The sequence below is a fragment of the Pipistrellus kuhlii genome, unplaced genomic scaffold (assembly GCF_014108245.1).
Source record: "Pipistrellus kuhlii isolate mPipKuh1 unplaced genomic scaffold, mPipKuh1.p scaffold_m20_p_14, whole genome shotgun sequence".
Taxonomy (NCBI): domain Eukaryota; kingdom Metazoa; phylum Chordata; class Mammalia; order Chiroptera; family Vespertilionidae; genus Pipistrellus; species Pipistrellus kuhlii.
The window spans coordinates 44,467,441-44,487,435 of NW_023425449.1; the positions used below are offsets into that span (position 1 = coordinate 44,467,441).

Here is a 19,995-nt window from a genome sequence, read left to right on the forward strand (position 1 = left end):
ACAATAGCTAACGTTCATATGGCAGGCAATATTATAAATTCCTTAGCTGTACAAACACATTTAAACCTCACAATAAATGTATAATGTAGCTGCTTATATGTTCCCATTGTGTAGAGGAAGGAAATAGGACACACAAATCTAAAGATCACAGGGCTGTAACTGGAGTGTGAGCAAGTGGGCAGGCTAGCTCCTATTCTATACACCACACTAAGTACAGCAAAAGGTAGACATAGACATAGGTGTAAATCAATGTGGTCAGAGAGTATACATGTACAGCTGTATTAGACATAGCTGATAGAAATGCAGTATTGGCTGCTTATAAAGTAGTGTGGAGAAAAAGTGGGAGCAGACAGGGGGAAAATATGGGGAGTTTAAGGGACTATTGTCTAATATTCCTAAGGACTTTGTCAGAAGGGACTCACTGAGGGATTTCCCAGCATCCTCTCTGGTGGCCACATGATCTTCTCCACATGGCTGGTTTAGATTATAGTATTGAAATTGGATAGTTGATATATTGAGAACATAAAGTTTGAATTGTTTGTTTTAGAATTGCTGAGTTATAAGGACAAGTATACTTTATCACCACTTCCGCTTGGAAGGAGACCCAAGATATTGAATTTATGAGCTGAAAAATTTGCAGCTTATATTAGATCATTTCATTATAAACCAATTTGAAAAAACAAACAAAAAACACATTTGAATGATTATTGGCAAGACCCAGTGCAAGGGAATAGAAGCAACACTCTGAGGGCAGTGTTTGTCTTTGGATCCATAGGCTTCTCTTTCAAAGCCAAAGGAAAATTATGCTAAAACAAAATCATACCCATGACTGTTTAGAATGAAAGCTAGGCATGGTCAACATCAATTTGTGTCCCAGGGGAGTAGCTAGAATTACTGCAGACCTAGCAGGACTTCTGATTAAAGAAGTCACTGTGATTCCTTTCCCAACACTGATTTCTTGAGCACAAAACCAGTCCTAGAGTGTGAATGTTAGCCATAATCAGTACTTGTGCAGAGGCCATATGCTACGGCCAACTAGAGGTACTCAGACTTCTGTGTCATTCTAAAGAAGCAAAGATCCTGAACTGTTAGAACACATTGAAGTGATTCTGGGATGGTGTGACTCAAAAGCAGAAATATGATGATGATTATAATAGAGAGCATTCTTAGATTATTACATTAAACCATTTCAGAGTCATTAATATATATATTTGCCCCAAGCCATGAAATCCAAAAAACTGTTATCCAAAAAATTTGGTTTCTTTTATTGGAGAAAAATATTGGGATATGAAACCTTATTAATTACTAGAAACAGACATAATTTTTCTACATTTGGCTCTGAACACAGGAGGGGTTGTTTAGGATACATAAGCTACAGAGCAAAATATTTCCCTTTCTTTGCATTTGACTTGAAAGTTTATTTATAAACATATTTTCTCCAAATATCATGAGCTATCAAGGTTTTCTTCTGTCACTAAGTTTAACATGTTATATTGTATATACATCTCCATCTTAAATGTGCTAAAAAATAAAACAAACTGGGTATTAATTAAATACATATATTAATGTGAAAAGATAAATATAATTATCAATGGGGCAAAAAAAAAATCATTAAAATATGTAAAAATAAATAAATAAATAAATTAAAAAAAAAAAAAAAGTTGGCAAATGCTACCAAAAAAAAAAAAAAAATGTAAAATAAAAATATCAAATAAATTTAAGATGACAAATCTAAGCATCATGAATATAAATAGAATTATAAATAATAAATTAATATTAATGCTATAAAATTAATTTATATTAATGAGATCTGGATTGCTAATCTTAAAATTAATTATTAATGGATCATAACAAATACATTTTTTGGAATCTTTTAAAAATTCATTCAAATAGGTATTAAATTGATATTTGAAAAAAGAAAACCAATTTTTGTTTAAAAGTAAATATAACAGTGGAAGATTTAAAAATGTTTATGGACAAATTATTACTCAAGCATAAACTCAATCCAGAAAATGACAAAATGGCACATTCTCTAAATATACACCCCATGTGCTTTCACAAAGTGATCTCATCCATTTCCCAGCAGTTACATCAAGAATTAGAAGTTCACCAGGATTCAGCTGTGTAGCTTTTGATGCCCTTGCACTGTTTATACTGATACCTCTCTGGTCTTCCAATAGCATAGATTCAAGTTTTAACTTGATATAAACTGAATCCTAGTACTGACTTCGCATCTGTTGTTTTTTGGAAGATGATTTTTAGGAGCTACTCATATATTACACATAGTTGTATACTGTGTTTGTTTCATGGGCATAGAGCATTCTATTGTGTGGATAGATCATGTTATTTTGTGTGTTCTGTTTGGAAGCTCCTTTTCTGTGCCCACGGAACAAGATATTTATTATCCAGCTATAAAGTAGAAAATAATAAATACAACTTAAGAAATATTTCCTAAGCATCTGTTATGTTCAAGTTAGTATATCTGATGCTGAATTCACTTTTGTTGACACTAACTGTGAGAGGATGAAGGTGAAGAGTTGTTCTTAAAAGAATACAGAAAACAAAACGAAAGGAATAGCAGGTCTTCAAAGCATCACTCATTAAATGTTCATTGCATTACCAAACTCTCAAAATATACATTTGATTTTCAAGCTCCTAGGAGTTGAATACTGATGTTAATGCCTTATTTTAATAAACATATCATGGTTACAGAAGATGATACATTTTTGGAAAGTTGAGTAAAGGGTACCTGACCACTCTTACAATGCTCTGGAAACCATTAAAAATAAATTGTTTTTTTCAACAGATCTTTCTCAAGGTGGCAGGCTTGTAAAGACCAGGTGTACTTTGTAGAACTCAGACTCTAGGGCAGGCTTTCCAAAGACACTGTTGGAGGATGGGTAAGATTTACTTGGCTAGAGAAAGAATGGTATATATTTTTTTGTGTGTGTGTCACATGATCTAATTACTGATTGGTTCTCATTTTCACTCAGTTAATGAGGCTGCAGTTGTACAATAGAATAAGCAGGAGAAGGAAAATGAGGAGAAAGAGGAAGAGGAGAAGGATGAGGAAAAGTAAAGAAAGACTGAAGGGCCTGGCCAGCCTGGCTCAGTGGTTGAGAATCCGCCTATGGACCAGGAGGTCACAGTTTGATTCCCAGTCAGGGCACATGCCTGGGTTGCAGGCTTGATCCCCAGTGTGGAGCGTGCAGGAGGCAGCTGATTGATGATTCTCTCTCATTACTGATGTTTCTTTCTTTCTTTTTTTAAAAAAAATATATTTTATTGATATATTACAGAGAGGAAGAGAGAAGGATAGAGAGTTAGAAACATCAATGAGAGAGAACAATCAATCAGTTGCCTGTTGCACACCCCCAATTGGGGATGTGCCCGCAATCAAGGTACATGCCCTTGACCAGAATCGAACCTGGGACCTTTCAATCCGCAGGCTGACACTCTATCCACTGAGCCAAACCGGTTTTGGCATCATCACTGATGTTTCTATCTCCCCTCCATTCCCCTCTGAAATCAATGAAAATATATTTTTAAAAAAATAATTGAAGGAAGGTCAAACACCAAAAGCTGAAACCCTTGCTTTGAACATCTCCTGCACTGTAGCTAATGATGGACATGTCATATATCTTTTTTCCTCAATATTTTAGAAATCAGTCATGTGTACCTATTAAGCATCTGGAATGTGGTTATTGTGACTGAGGAACTAATTTTTAAAATTTTAATTTAATTTAAATTTTAATAGCCACAGAGGTAGGCTAGTACCTACTACCTATGTGGCTAGTAGCAACTTGGTCAAAATATTTTAATTTGAACTAGAATTTTTTATCCTATTGAAAATACTAAGCCTATACTTAGAAAGAAAAAATATAATTGAAAATTATGACATTCATTGAAATTCATAGAACCCACCATTTCTCTTTTACAGACTTGCTATATAGTTTTATAAAAAAAATATTTACATTTGGTTTAAAATGTTCAGTAATTTCTTAAAAATCTTAGAAATCAATGATTTCCAGTGTTTTTCTGGCACATCCTTGGTGCTCTATCATTGAATGAGTGCATGAATGACCCGCTGCTCATTTTTGATATCTGTACACTTAGAATAATGCCTAGAAATTATGAGAAATAAGGCTGTATAAACATGTGACTCAGCAGTACTCTACATATGAATTAAAACCCCTTATTGCAGATATTCATATGCCTCCCTAGGACCTAAAGCTTGATCTCTCTTTGAACTCATATATTTGATTATCCATATTACAATTTGGCAATCAATGAGCTATTAACTTTTAATTTTCTAAATTGGTGGTTTTATAAAATTATTTAATACTCTTCAAGCAAATATATTATTAAATATTCATGGGTCTATGCCTTTTGGGCCAAATTACATGTTAGATTTTATTTTTAGGAAAGTAATTTTTTAATTCTGTTTTTATTTACACACACCAGCACTGTTTTAACACTCTTATTAGGTTTTCTCTTAATTTGATGGCAATCAAGACACATGGTTTTGCACTATGTGTATATTGACATTTGGAAGTGACTTCTGTAGGAATAAGACATGAGATGAGATGAAAATCATTAAAAATGTTAGAAAAACAACAGCTGTTACTGTTTGTGTACACTTCCAACAGCAAGGTTAGGAATTTCTATGGCTGTTGGGTAAACTCAACTTCAACCCAGTAAATGTTCATTAGCATTGAAAGGACCTTATTAATATACAAACAAAATGTTGTAATACCTACTTTATCTAGTAAAATATTTTTGCATATGTATGTATGACATGTATAAGTATTATAGGAGGATAGTTTATATAAAATGTATTGCTTAAGCAAGTGTATTGTCTGTGATAATCTTTGTGGGTGGGTCAAGATTATTTTGTGTTTATAATTCCTTTTCTTTTACACCATTACAAATAATAATGCCAACCTTGGTTAATATAGCTGCCTGTGAGGCAGTAAATGTGGGTGTTAGAGTTTTGTTTCATCAATAGCAATGCTGAGCCCCTTAAGACCCGTAGCAATTGAGTGCTATAACTTCATATACTGTAGCTACAAAGAGTTACCTGAGCTTTCATTCCATTTTTCTCTTCATCTGCTCCTAACACATAGGCCCCTCATGCAGGCAAACATTTCCCCAGCCATGGCCTCCACAGGAGACTGACATTTCGTGTTCCAGACCAGGACTCTACCACCGCCCCCCCCCCCCACACACACACACACACCCTTTCCTTCCAAAGCTTCACAGTGTGCCTTGCCGATTGCAGGATTGCAGTTTCATAGCTAGTGCTTTCCTGTAATTTCCGCTCTCCTCTCGGTGTACTCATTACCTCTTTTTGATATTAATACCTGCATCTTCCCTGAAGATATCTTGCTTACAAAGAAGATTTTGTTTCTCATTCCATTCTCCCTGAATGTGAGGATCAAGGGATGGATTTGTCTCATGTGTCTCATGTTAGAGAAAAACAGAAAGTTTCTATGACCCTCCCCACCAGATCGCCTTTTTGGTCGCTTTATTTTTCATTTATTTTATTTTTTAATTCTCACCTGAGAATATGTTTATTGCTTTGAGAGAGAGATAGAGAAACGGAGTGGGGGGAGAAGGAGAGAGAGAAAGAGGGAAAGAGACATCACTGTGAGAGAGAAACATCAATAGGTTGCCTCCCATGCACAGCCTGACTGGGGCAGGATTGAGCCTGAAACCTAGATGTGTGTTCTTACCAGGGTTCTGCCACAGTTGGGTGTAGGGATGACACTCCAACCAAATGAGCCTCTGGGCCAAGGCTGGTCCCTCTCCTTTTTTTAGGGTGATTAAACAGCACCTTGCTGTCATAAGATCCCAGAGAAACTCAGATAACAAACTAGACAAAGAAATATCATCTTGGCTTCCTGGGTAGGTGTGCTCCCCTAGGCCAGACTAAGACAAAGTGGCTGTGAAGGTCGCACCCCTTTAGCTACAGCTGTATTTGCTTTGGAGAGAATCACTTTCCATCTGGCATTGGAGGGGGTGTATTACATTTGCTTTAGGGGGAAAAAAGAGAAACTATCACCATTGTGTAACCAAGCAAATTCTTCCAATGTGTCTGGTGTAGAAATTACTCACAACACTCACACTATAGTGCCTGACCCGTGAATGTGATGAATCGATAGCTGACTTCGTCTATGTGTCAAAGATCTGAGCTGAAAAATCCCGGTAAACAACTACTCCTGTAGTTGGCAACCTGCTTCATTGCACATTCATTTATTGTGCTTATCACTGGGTGATTCCTGAATTCAGTTTGAAAACTAATTTAACACACATGGGTTTATAATGAACAACCTGAACTGATAGGATGCTTACCTATCTAGGTGGAAGTAAGAGCTGGAAGAAATTAAAACCATACATTCTAATCACGTCTTTCAAGAATAAAATGCAGTATGGCTTGCAAAGTCATTAAGCCATACACACGTGTAAATAAACCGAGAAGTGTATGCATGAAAGTCATGATACGGTACCCCGGTTAAAATACAGCTGTTAATAATGGCTTATGAAAAATGTGTCTGGGATAGAATAGCAATAATGTCATCAAACTCCTGGAGACATCCTTGGTGGGAACGGGCCTGATAGCAGATGCTGTCAGGGTTGGCAACTGGAGCCTTATTATTTGCTGCTGCAAGTTGTCTCTCCTGCCTGTTTCCTCCTGTGGCATTTCAATAACTCGGTCCCAAGAGGACGCTTTCCTGGGTGTCTTCAGTGAGATGTTCTCATAAGAACCAGACAGTGAGTAGGCAGTCTGCTGTGGAGTCTGGCTGCCCCCCGCTCTTTAAATGAGCTTCTTAGACATCCCAAAGAGAGACGAACAAGAAGAGGCAATAGATCCAGAACAATTATTCTGTTCCAATGATGGCATTTGATAGGAATGCAAACAAGAACGTTTCAACTGAGGCACTTTGCTTTTGATGTTGCACAGATTTCAGGTTTCCTTTCTGAATGGCACACACAATAAAGCTTGAAAGGTTTGCCACTCAAATTTTAAAGTCTGGGAACAAAGAACAGGCAAAGAAGAGGAGAGAATGGCAAATTAATATCATAGTCCGGGTGTCCACTTCCTGTTGCTTATCTATTCAGAGGTGATATTTCTAGTTCTTTCTATCAGGATAAATATGAAATTTCACCACAAGTAAATCTCATGGACCTTCTACATTTAGTTAGCTTTCAATATTTGAGATGTAACCTAAAGATAAGAATTTTGAAAATGTCAAATAGTAAAATAAAGGCCCAGATAAAAAAATATTATGACCAAAAATGGGGTGAGATTTGGTGTTTTCATATAAAGACATTAACTCAGTATGGCCAGAAGGGCACTTGGGTGCTGTGCATTTTAAACAGTTAATAGCCACGTGATTTGGAATTTAATAAATGTACTCAAAACTCACAGAGGTCAGTAAGGAAGCTCTGAGAGGGTAGGGAAAAATCTGTCTAAAATCTTGTATTTCTCAAGCTCTGATCCACTACATGGTTGGCAGTTTTGATGTTTTCCAAAACTTCTGAACTTAAAAATATCACCATGAGGAGGAAGGGAGAAATCAGAGATCAATATCCTGCACTTAATTCCATTTGATTTGGTTATTAAGTGCAAAATGGGACAAGATCAGGATTTTGCAAGATGTCAGATTATTAGAGAGTAAATGGAAAATTAGACTTTACATTCTTTTAAAAAATATTTGTACTGATTTCAGAGAGGAAGGGAGAAAAAGATAGAAACATGAATGATGAGAATCATTGATTTGCTGCCTCCTGCATGCCCCTTACTGGGGATGAGTCCGAAAACCAGGCATGTGCCCTTGACTGGAATCAAACCTAGGACCTTTCAGTCCATAGGCTGATGCTCTATCCACTGAGCAAAACTGGCTAGGACTAGACTTCTTAATAAAAATGATAACATTGATTTATATGAAAAGAAGGTTCCATAATCTTAAGACATTTCCTTAAATTATATATCAATATCAATATCAATATCAATATCAATATCAATATCAATATAAATATAAATATAAATATATATATATATATATATATATATATATATATAGAGAGAGAGAGAGAGAGAGAGAGAGAGAGAGAGAGAGAGAGAGCTTAGTATGCAAAATGTCCCCTCAGGAGTTCACTCTGGAGACCAGTTCGATCACTTGCTATGATGTGAGGTAACCACCAGGAAGTGGTGCAGACCGAAGGAAGCCCCAAGCAGGCAGTTGGAGGGAAGGCCCCTATGGGCCTTGATCACTGGCCAGTCCTAGGGACTCTACCCATGCAGGAATTTTGTGCACTGGGCCTCTAGTTTCATTATAAAATGTCCTCATTCAGTAGAATAATTTAATTTTTGAAGTTGGTTTATTTTTAGTGAAATGAAAGTCTCTTTTCTCAAAATTTGTCTATTGAGTTTACATTTTCCTGAAGTTGATGACCAGTATGTCACACCTGGTAGCAAATGCAAGCGATGTGAGTCTTCTTTGTTGTGCCAGAGTCTAAGCAGAGTTACTGCAGTTTGAATAAAGATTAAAAAATGTAGGTGCATCATGCTGTGTTACAGGGCGAAGAGCACTCTAGTAGCTAAAAAGTGGGCCAGATTGTCCCCACTTTGGTAGGACCTCTTACATGTAACATATCAAAGATAGAGCCGGCCATTCTTCCACCCATTGAGATTAAATGTCTACCTTGTCATCCTTCCTTCTGTCGCAGAGATCACAGTTCACTTGCCCAAGTGAGAAAATCCTGCTAAATCTTGCAATCAACTGTCCTCCCATGGAACCCCTCCACCTGTGCATTGCCCACTGCCCTCCCTGGCCACTGCCTCTGCTTTAGCTCAGACCCCAGCCCCTCCTTTCTCCCTAGATGGCTGTCAGGGCCTGAAATGCTTTGCTTTTATAAAGTTGACTAGCCAAAGTCATCCTTATAAACACAATAGGAAATGTCTTTATATTAATGAACAAACTTAAGTGGTCGTCCAGTCAACATTAGCAGGAAACCAGAAGTCTATAGGGTATCATTCAAGCAAGCAGGCAGCTTTCCCTCCCTCATTTTCCTCGCTGGGCATCCTGCCTCAGGCTCCACCTGCCACTCATGAAGGATCATTTGCCCATGTTCACACCACTGCACGCTCTGGCCTCAGGGCCTTGTAGCTCTGTTCCTGGAAGAGCAACATGTTCACCTTATCAGTACTCACCCTCTGCAGGTCACAGCTTCTCCAGTGGCACTCCCGTGGTCCCTCCAGTGAGGACCCGCATTTCCTTGGGAAGTGTGAACCTAGCATCCTGGACATGATTTGTATAGACAGCAGCGTGCTTTCAGCCTTCTTCTTTTCTGCTTAAATTGTTAACTCTCTGGATGAATAAATCCTGAGCTGTTTCATTCCCTAACATGTTACAGTTTCTTAAAACCGACTCACTGACCAAGGCAGTGTCGTTTTATCTGCTAATCCCGGCCGCCGTTAGTATGCTTGTTGCCTCCACACATCTAGCATTTGAAAGCCATCAGCCCATATACCCAGGTCTGTAAGTGATTCAGCATCCTTTACCTGTTCCCTATTTTAACTTTTAAAAGTTAAAGTTCTTTATTTTGGTATTTTACAGATAAATATGAATTTGCAGAGTGTGCACATATGCTGAAAATAAAAAGCTGGTGAGAAGTTCCTTCCAGTTATTTTATATTAAATAGATTTCTCTTATTCTATTGAAGAGTTTTAATACTTAAGCAACTGAGTATTTTGGCTGTGGTAAAGTACATAGTTGGGTGAACGAATGAGAAAATTCACAGCACCTGAATTATGGTTCAGCTCATATAACCTATCATTACATCATCTTTAAAGGACATAATTTTAAACAGCATTTCGGAATTCCATCTCACTCCCTAAAGTAGCACTACTGCTAGATTAAAATGTTTCCAATGTGAGCCAGTAATTTCCATATCAAAAGTTAATAGGTTCACAAATTTATTTTCATCAGGAAGCTAGTATTTCTAACTCTGGTGTGATTAATTATGAATTATAGGCAGGAGTTGTTAAAATCGTAATGTCATTTTGTCAAAACAAATGGGGAACCAGATTATATATAAACGTGTCTATGTTACTGCATTTCCACTTCGATGTAATGTATGTATTCACATTTATATTGTATGTAATCACATGTGCTTAAATAGAGTATCAAATTTTACTCTAAATATTTTCTATATAAATCTTAATTTTAAAGTGTTTCTAGTCTGCATTTGTATAATGTACCTACACCCAGAATAGAGAGAAAATAAAAATAAAACAGGTGACATGCACAGAACAGGAAGTCTCTGTGGAATCAATCACTACCTGGCCTTCAGAAGATTATTAAAAACTGGGTTGCCTGGTCACCGCACCCAAGTGACAGAGTTCCAATTCTTCTCTCTCTCAAGTCATAAATTATAAGTATGATGTTTAGTTGACAAAATCACACCACTTGGAATTTAATTTATAAGAGTAAGCAGTAGGTGGTAAAATACAACATGGAGATAGCACGTTAAGTAGAAAGAAACCGGGCACAGATCCATAAAAAGAACTATACCAAAGTTAGGCATTTGATCTGAAGATCCTAAGAAATCACATTCCTCAGTACATCCCTCCCAGGAAGCAGGGACAGATAATAAAATATTTTGGCATTAAATTAAACACCACACACATGATAGCTCCATGTCTGAATACTTACATTATTATAGATCTGATCATTTGCAATGCAGAGTTTTCAGTCAGATATTCAAAGAATACATAAGAATTCAATAAAACTTCAAAATGTCTGGGACGGATAATCTATAGACGATCTCATGCTAAGTGTCTCTCTCTTTCTCTCTCTCTCTCTCTTTCTCTCTCTCTCTCTCTCTCTCTCACACACACACACACACACACACACACACACCAAAAAAAACACCATGACAACAAAGGGACATAGGAAACTCTGGAGGGGTTGGTATATTTATTACCTCAATGGTGGTGATGGTTTCACAGCTGTTGCATGTGTGCTGTTCTTTGTATACCTCAATAAAACTGTCCTAAAAGTAGCAGAAAAAATAAGAGATCCCTTCACAGATCCAGATTTCCATGTTTGTCCAATAAAACGAAGTGAGCCTCTGCTTTGGGAAAGGCACTGTGCTGGTTCTACAGGTCTGAGCGGGGGCTCATGAATGTGCTCTATGGCTAGCATTTGAGACATATTCTTAGGATACATTTGAATATGCACCTCATTTTTTCTGATTTCTATTCTTTTGAAAGTATCACATGATTGTATTACATCAAATGAAGCTAACAAAGCTGGAGCCAACATTAAATTTAGGGCAAAATACAATAGCTTGATGTGAATTTGAAAAAAAAATTGCAAAAACAATAAAATGAAGTATCACCAAAGTTAAGCAAAGAGACAGAAAGTTTCTGAGGCGTGGTTGAATTTTCAGCACATACAGGCACAACAAAGTGGGGGCTACAGGGGGGGGATGGCTGAGGGGGTCCTTGCACTACATAGACAGGTGGTCTCAGATAATGCTGGAGTTGATGTTCCCGTGACAAGTTGAAGTGAAGGGACAATTATTGACCATAGGAAGTAGAGTCAGCAGGACAGCCTTTAGCTCTCAGTGTCCTGTTGCTAAGCGAACCCACTCAGACAATAGATTGATAAGGGGTGCTTATCTCTTCCCGTTCTCTGTCACCCTCTTTGCACTGGCAGTTTGATGTTGCCATAGTGGGTTGTTCCCTGAACAGCCTGTGTGGGCATCATTCCTGTAGTGATTTTGGTGCTTATGTGTGCACCTGTCCAGTTATTTTTACCTGTTTTGAAATGCATAAAAATGATAATCTTCTGACAATTGCTTATATCACTAGACACTTAGTACTGAAAATGCACCTATGCGGTTTTCTATAATTGTGGTTAGACTTCACTTGGCTCTGAACTCACTTTCTCAGTTACCTCGTCTGATATTTGGGTTGCTTTCAATTTTATGCACTGCTCTTGCTAACAATGATGTATTGATTTTTGAACCTACTTATTGCAAAATGGACAGAATTTTCTCCTGCAAGTATAACTATAAAGTACAATAACTCCTGATACTTTTGAATTTGTTAAATAATACCAATTTGTTTACAAAGTTATTCTAACAATTTGCATGCCTAGCAGAGAAAAAAACTGATGCATATTCTTAATATTATTTCTATCATTTGATTACTAGTTTATGTTTTCATTTTTTCCATGCACAAGGGTAGAAAGTCTTATTTTGATTTCAATTTGCATTTTTCTAATGAATGGTTTGTGTAGGCTTTGTGTGTGTGTGTGTGTGTGTGTGTGTGTATGTATTTGTGTAAAGCCATATGCGTGTTATTTTCAATGAATTTTCATATCATGTCATTTGCCATTATTTTATAGACTAGAGGCTTGGTGCATGAAATTCAAGCATGAGGTGGGGCGGGGGGTCCTTCAGCACAGCCTGCACCCTCTCCAAACCAGCAGTTGCATATCCCTCTCCCAATCCAGGACTGCTGGCTCCTAACTGCTTGCCTGCCTGCCTGATTTCCCCTAACCACCTCTGTCTGCCTGCCTGGTTGCCCCCAACTATCCTCCCCTGCTGGCCTGTTCTCACCCCAACTGCCCTCCCTGCCAGCCTGATCACTCCTAACTGTCTCTTCTTGCCTGATTGCCCCAAGTGCCCTCCCCTATAGGTCTGATCTTGTCCCCAACTTCCCTCCCCTGCCAGCTAGATCACCCCTCACTGCCTCTGCCTTGGGCCCCACCACCATGGCTTTATTTGGAAGGAAGTCAGACATCCAGAAGTTGGCCTGTTGACCCAATCTAATATGCTAATATGCATATTACCCTTTTAGTAGTATAGATAGATTATATAGGATAGGATTGCTTAAATGGAGGAGGAGCCTTTTTCAGCAAGAGGAGATGCTTTTGGCAGACAAGTATACATAATCCCTATACCTAGACTGATAGCCAGCCATATGCACTATACTGCCAAACTGGTCATTAAAAAATTGAACCACTCTCTTACACCTTATACCAAACAGCTATTGCCCTTAAAACCCCTCCTCAGTCCCCACTTTAGGTCTGCTTCGAAGTTCACCCAGATTAGGTACTGATTAGTCAGTTTCTATGCCACACAGCATCAAAAACTCCACCTCCTAGGTAGCCACTGGCTCCTCGCACTTCACCCACATTTGGTTCTGATTGGTTGGTTTCTATGCCAGTCATCATCAAAAGCTCTGCCTCCCAGGCAGCCATTGGATCCTCATACTTCAGTCACATTTGGTTCTGATTGGTCGGTTTTTATTCCAGTCAGTGTCTCTGGGCCTGTCAACTGGCCTAATCTGAGAGGTGGGCTGATCAGCAGCCCCAGTGGAGGTCAGAGAGAAAGAGAGATACAGCTGCTGGACAAGCCTGGAGCAAAAAAGAGAGGCAGGTGCTGATCAATAGCTGCCATGAAGGCTATGAATCAGACCCTGCTTCTTTCTCCCCAGCCTTCTCTCCCGGACTGTCCACAGACCCCTTGGCAGTCATTGTTGGGTCTAGGCTCCCACAGCTAAGGCAGTCAGTGCTGGGTCACCACAGCAACCTAGCACTGACTTCCAGTTGGTGGAACCTCCAGTCATTGTGGATGCTATGGACACTGGATTTTTATATATGAGGATAATAACAGATGTTCATATATTTTAGAGTAATTTCCTACTTTCTTCAGAGAGCCTTGGCATTTCTTTGATATTTGCTTTCACCTATGTTCAATTTAGAATTAACTAGGCCAGGCCATAAAAACTCTATTTGAAATTTTATTAGAATACCATTACATTTCTTGAACAACTTTGAGAGAATAATGTGCTTATGGTAGTAAATTCTTTAATGCATGAATTTGAACTATTAAACTAATTACTTGGGTCTTTTTAAATGTTTTTCATTACAGTTTTCTAATTTTTACTGTGTAGGTCTTATACAAAATTTTGTTGGATTTTTCTCAATTTATGGTTTTATTTAAATTTTTAAATAACATATTTTATAATTATGTTTTTGGTTCTTGATTATATCTAGAAATAGAGGCAACATATGTTCACCAGTCTTTTTATTACCACTTTGCTAAACTTTCTAATTAATTAAATTAATTTGTTGGTAAATACATTTGTATATTGTCTGGAGACAATCATTACCTACTGATAACTACAGTCTCAGTCTCCTTTCTATCCCATATGTAACCTATTATCAATGCTCATTCTGAAGATATCTGTACCTTGCCTGGTGGGAGTCATTTAAATAATATAGTTTTATAGCTTAAAATAATAATAAAATTTTAGTGAATATTAGCACAACCAGAGGGCTTATTAAAATACAGATTACTCAATGTCACTAATTAGCAGAGAAATGCAATGAAAACCACATTGAGGTATCACCTCACACCTGTCAGATTGGCTATCACCAGTGAATTAAGAAACGACAGGTGTTAGCCAGGATGTAGAGAAAAAGGAAACCTTGTGTACTGTTGGTGAGAATGCAGACTGGTGCAGCCACTATGGAAAACAGTGTGGAGATTTCTCAAAAAATTCAAGATAGAACTGCCTTATGACTCACTGACTCTACTTCTGAGAAAATATCCAAAGAAACCCAAACAACTAATTTGAAGGAATACGTACATCCCTATGTTCATTGCAACATTAATTACAATAGCCAATATTTGAAAACAGCCCAAGTGTCCATCTGTAAATGAGTGGGTAAAAATGCTGTGGCACATTTACACAATGGAATGCTACTCAGCACTAAAAAATAAGGACATCTTATCTTCGCAACAGCATGAATGGACCTGGAGAGTATTGTGCTAAGTGGAATAAGCCAATCAGAGAAAAACTAATTCCATGTGATTTCACTCATATGTGGAATTTAATGAACAAAATAAACTAACAAAATAGAAACAGACTGATAAAGAGAACAGACTGACAGATACCATAGGGGAGGGGGAAGAGGGCCTGGGTGAAAGGTCAAGAGATTAAAAAGTGCAGATTGGTAGTTGTAGAATAGTGACAGAGATGTAGATAATAGCATAGGGAATATAGTAAAAAAATAATAATAAAAAATCTCTCTATAAAAGGCTAATATGCAAAGTGTCCCCTTGGGAGTTCAACTGGGAGACCGGGAGTTTGATCAGTTCTATTATGTAAACTGACCACCAGGGGGTTGTGTGGAATGAAGGAAGGCCATAGTAGGCAGCAGGGAGCGAGGGAAGGAAGGTTCCGGGTTGGCAGTGAAGGCCCGATTGGCCCTGATTGCTGGCCAGGCCTAGGGACTGTACCCATGCAAGAATTTCATGCACCAGACCTCTATATTGTAATAACTATATCTGGGTCCAGGTGGGTACTTGAAGTAGTGGGGAAACCCACTCTATAAAGAAAATGATTTTCTAACCTAGGGGTGTCGAACTCAATCAGAGAAGGGGCCAAAATCTAAAATCCAACCTAAATTGCGGGCCGAATGGTTTACTGAACAGTCATAAACTGTCATTGTGATGGAAACGCAGCGGAGTGCAGTGATGACAGCGCGGTGTGGGCCACATTGCAAGGCCTGGCGGGACGGATTTGGCCCGCGGGCCTTGTGTTTGACACATGTGTTCTAACCACTAAGCTATACACCTGAAATGGTACAGAATGATATTGAATTTCAACGTTAGTTGAAAACTAAAATATATTTAAAAAAATAAGTTTTATTATTTTATCAGGTTTTAAATGAAATTATAAAATCTTTATAATTAATCTTTCTAGATAGTAATTTAATTTTTATTTACTCTGTAGTAAAATCTACAATGAAGATCAATTCAAACATTAAAAAACATACATATTGTTGGACCCTAGCCACAATGTGGTTTTAGATTTGTTAGTTCTGGTGTGATAGTTGATAATTTGCATTTTCACTTTCCAGATATTGCTAATAATTCTGGTCTCTGGACAACAATGGAGGAGACTGGTCTGAAATACAGACTGGAAACTTAAGAGTTTTACTAGAAATTTGTGATGTTATTGAAATAATTTCACATACTAAATACTCACTTCCCTGTAACATTATATTTGCTGTAACATAACATTTTTCTTCTTGAACTTATAAAGATTAAATATTGAGCCATTATTAAATACTTACCATGTGTTTGCTTTTTTTTCTTTTCTTTTTTTTTTAGTAAAATATGTTGATGTTGTTTCTATCTACAATGTATCTATAGGAGTCAATGAATGGGCTAAGTGAATTGCCTAGATGCTTCTACAGAACACCCGGAATATAAATTGAATTAAGGATTATGATCTCATATGACAATGCATCTACCTTGGCCTCAGCTAAAAAAAATTACTTCACTAAAGTTTGGGGTGGATGGAAATAAGAATTAACTCAACCTTGCATTTCCAATTTTAGTAATAATCAAAGGATGACATACAATTTTTGTGTAATTATTTATATTAAAGACTAGAGGTCTAGTGCACAAAATTTGTGCAATAGGATTGAGGGGAGGGTTTCCCTCAGCTGGCCTGCAACATCTTGAAATTCAGAATCCCTCTGGGGATGCAGCAGTGCGCCATTGGCAGGCAGCCAGAGAGGAGCCCAAATAGGGGCTGGTCATCCCACCACTCACTCTCATCTAGGCCTGCTAAACTTGCTGCTGCTCACTGGGTAGTGTTGCCACAGGTCCGGGCTGTGGCAGCTGCTCTTGCCAGCTGTGATCCTGGCTTCTGGCTGAGTGGTGCTCCTCCTGTGTGAGTGCACTGACTGATCACCAGGGGGCAGCTCCTGCATTGAGCCCCCTGGTGGTCAGTGTGCATCATAGCGACCAGTCATTCTGGCCATTGCACCATAAAGGTCGCTTAGGCTTTTTCTGTATAGATAAGAATCACAATTATGTGGTAAAGAATCAGAGGACCAACAGATCCCCAAAATGGACAATTTAAGTACATAACTCACAATGGCCTTCCTGTAATTTATTTCATTGTTTTTCGTCAACCCCCAAATCTGTTAAAAGGCATTGAATAGAGCCTCCAGGTTGCACTCAGGCTATTGCATGCTTTCCAGTAGAAATCACCAGATTTAAAACTATATGAAGCATAACTTTTGCCTAATTTCTCCCATGAGATGGAAAAGTGTAATTGGTCAATTTATCACACACATCAATAGAACCAATTGACTAAAACAAATAAATCTGGCTCCATATTTCTTTCTAGAAGAGATGGAAAAGGATTTACTTTTATAGCATCAAAGTCTGTGTGGGCATAGATAGGCTAGAATCACCTTTTTTTGCTTTATGAAACTGGCCTAATTAATTTTTAGCCCTCTCAGTGGAGGATAGAAGTTAATTTGTTTGCTTGCTCATCTGCCTATAGATATGCAATAAATTATCTGGCCAGGAGAATAACAAACTGTTGGACAGCAGCAGTTCTATTCTGTTTACTAGATGAGAGGGAAAGCACTGCAAACTTAATTAAATTGCGGAATGTTTCAGGAGCTATTATTTATAAAGGTAGCTTAAACAATGTCCCCTCACTGTGCTGCATGCATGTGTACTGATTTATTTCCGGAGAACACATTGTGCTTTTATTGGACTAGGTCAACCAGGATCCTGATTTGAGAATATTATTCAATTCAATAAGAAGTAAGATCTATAGTAACCCCAGGATGAACATCTTGCATCTTGGAATAAATAATTTAATACACTATCTTTAAAACTTGTCCTACTTCTTAAGAAATCTTACAAGTCTAGCATTTTAAAATGCTATTAAAATACCAGCACACATCAATCATAAGATGCAATTGCATCAATGCCATTAGAAACTGATCAGAAATTTTTAAGGACCTAAAGGGCTCTTAGTACTAAGAGACATTCTTTTTTAAATACTGGTTGCTATGGTAACTCATAAAATATGCTTATTAATTTTGAGAGAGAGAGAGGAAGGGAAAAGGGTAGAAAGAAAGATAGATGAGAGAGAACCATCATTGATCAGCTGCCTCTTGCATGTCCTCCACTGGGGATCCAGCCCTAAAACCACCCTCTTGGTTCATGGGTCAATGCTCAACCACTTAGCCACACCAGCTGGGTGCTATGGCAACTCTCTCAATAGTAGTGTGAGGGTCTTTAATGAACAGCTTCCATGTCCTCACAGATTATATTATAATAAATCAAAATTTAAGCAATTTTTAAAATTTCTATTGCATCATAACATAAGAATTGCTTAAAATTCACAATCTAATGAATTAATATATGTGTAAAGTTTTCATTAACTATGCATTTAACAATTCATGAGTGAATTAAACTTTTGAAAGGCTACAGGTACAAAGAATAAAACACCTGGGTTGGGATTCAGTGCCAATACTGAGCTTCCGTCTGACCTTTGACCTGCTGCTTAACCTTTCTCAAGGTAAACTTTCTCAACTGCAGGATACAGAAATGGTATGGTGATACCTGGATACTTATGTCATTAGGACTCTGTGAGCAAAAATAAGATGCTGGATGCAAAAGGCCACTGCCCGTTTTTTTTTGTTTTGTTGTTGTTGTTGTTTGTTTGTTTGTTTTTGTAAAATGCTATTAAAAAGACCAATAAGCATATGCATTGAGCCTTCTATAATGCTAATACAGTAAGTAAAATGAGACTCACAATGCATCATTTCAGTAGCCTGAAAAATATTCCTCTGGTAGGGAGAGCAGATGATAATGCTACATTTGTAGAACAAAGACAGAATCACATTTTAATTGTATAAGATCCTGACACTGTTAAATTTGCAATAGATAAGCCCATGGCTTAGGCTTTAGATATCAGATGTCTCTCTTCTGTTAAGCATTTGGCCCATTGTTTCATCTGTATACTAGTATATTGTATGTTATATTATGTTGTATTCATCTTAAACATATATTAGCATATATTTTTTATTTTTCTCATATTGTGGCAATGGGCAAAATACAGTATCCATGAAATTTGCTTCCTTATTCTTTTAACTTAAAAAAATGAATAACATTTTAATTCAAAGTCTTTCTGAACAGCTTGTTCCCTTGACATTACTTTTTAAAATATATTATTCAAATTATTTATAGACATTTCCATGTAGAAGTAACTATAAAACAACATAACCCATGCTAAGAAGACAGCAAGCCTTCCAGGAAATCTTATCTCCTTAATTCATGCAAAATCACATTTTAAAGAGCGAAAGTTAAGAAATGTGCTCTCTTCTATCTCTAACTTTCATATCCTCTTTACTGAAGAGATTAAAATACAATCTAGTATAGCTGAACCTGACCCCATATCTAGGTTTTGGGGGATATCACATTCTCAAAAAGCAAGAACTCTCACGGTATCTAACTTGCCTAAGAGAGATGAAGGAAGGGAGGGTGTGCTGGAGATTACTTCAGAGTGGACATCATATTAATAATTGATTGTTTGTTTTTACCCAGTCACTATCTTTGCTAGAAACTTCCCCCTCCTCAAATAAGGTTAGCTATTTTGCCTTTTCTCATCCTCTAATGTGACATAATTATAGAACAATAAATAGTGAATTAACATTGGTCTGCAGATTTTCCTAGAAAAATAATCTATATTATCCTTAATTAGGAATAAGAAGCTCATTTTTTTAGAGTATGACTTATTTTAACTTTGAGTCTTTCATCATACTGTGATTTTATTTTTATCTGAGTCTTTGATCTAAATATTATAAAGAAGCTGGAAAACAAAGTTTTAGATAATATTTAGTTTAAAGTAATCAATGAAATTATAAAATGAAATCTGTCTTATTAGAGATTAAAATCTAGGGAAATGCCGAAACCTGTTTGGCTCAGTGGTAGAGCATCGGTCTGCGAACTGAAAGGTCCCAAGTTCTATTCCGGTCAAGGGCATGTACATTGGTTGCAGGCACATTCCCAGTAGGGGGTATGCAAGAGGCAGCTGGTTGATGTTTCTTTCTCATCAACGTTTCTAACTCTCTCTCCGTCTCTCTTCCT

The 19,995-nt window shown here is 37.4% G+C and overlaps 1 long non-coding RNA gene across 1 annotated transcript; it reads left to right on the top strand.

Moving 5' to 3' along the window:
- Positions 1-5,895: 5,895 nt before the first annotated feature.
- LOC118718600 lies at positions 5,896-13,318 on the top strand. Its single transcript, XR_004987857.1, has 3 exons — positions 5,896-5,907; positions 10,532-10,534; positions 13,118-13,318. It is a non-coding gene; the product is annotated as an uncharacterized LOC118718600 (long non-coding RNA).
- The last annotated feature ends 6,677 nt before the right edge of the window (positions 13,319-19,995 follow it).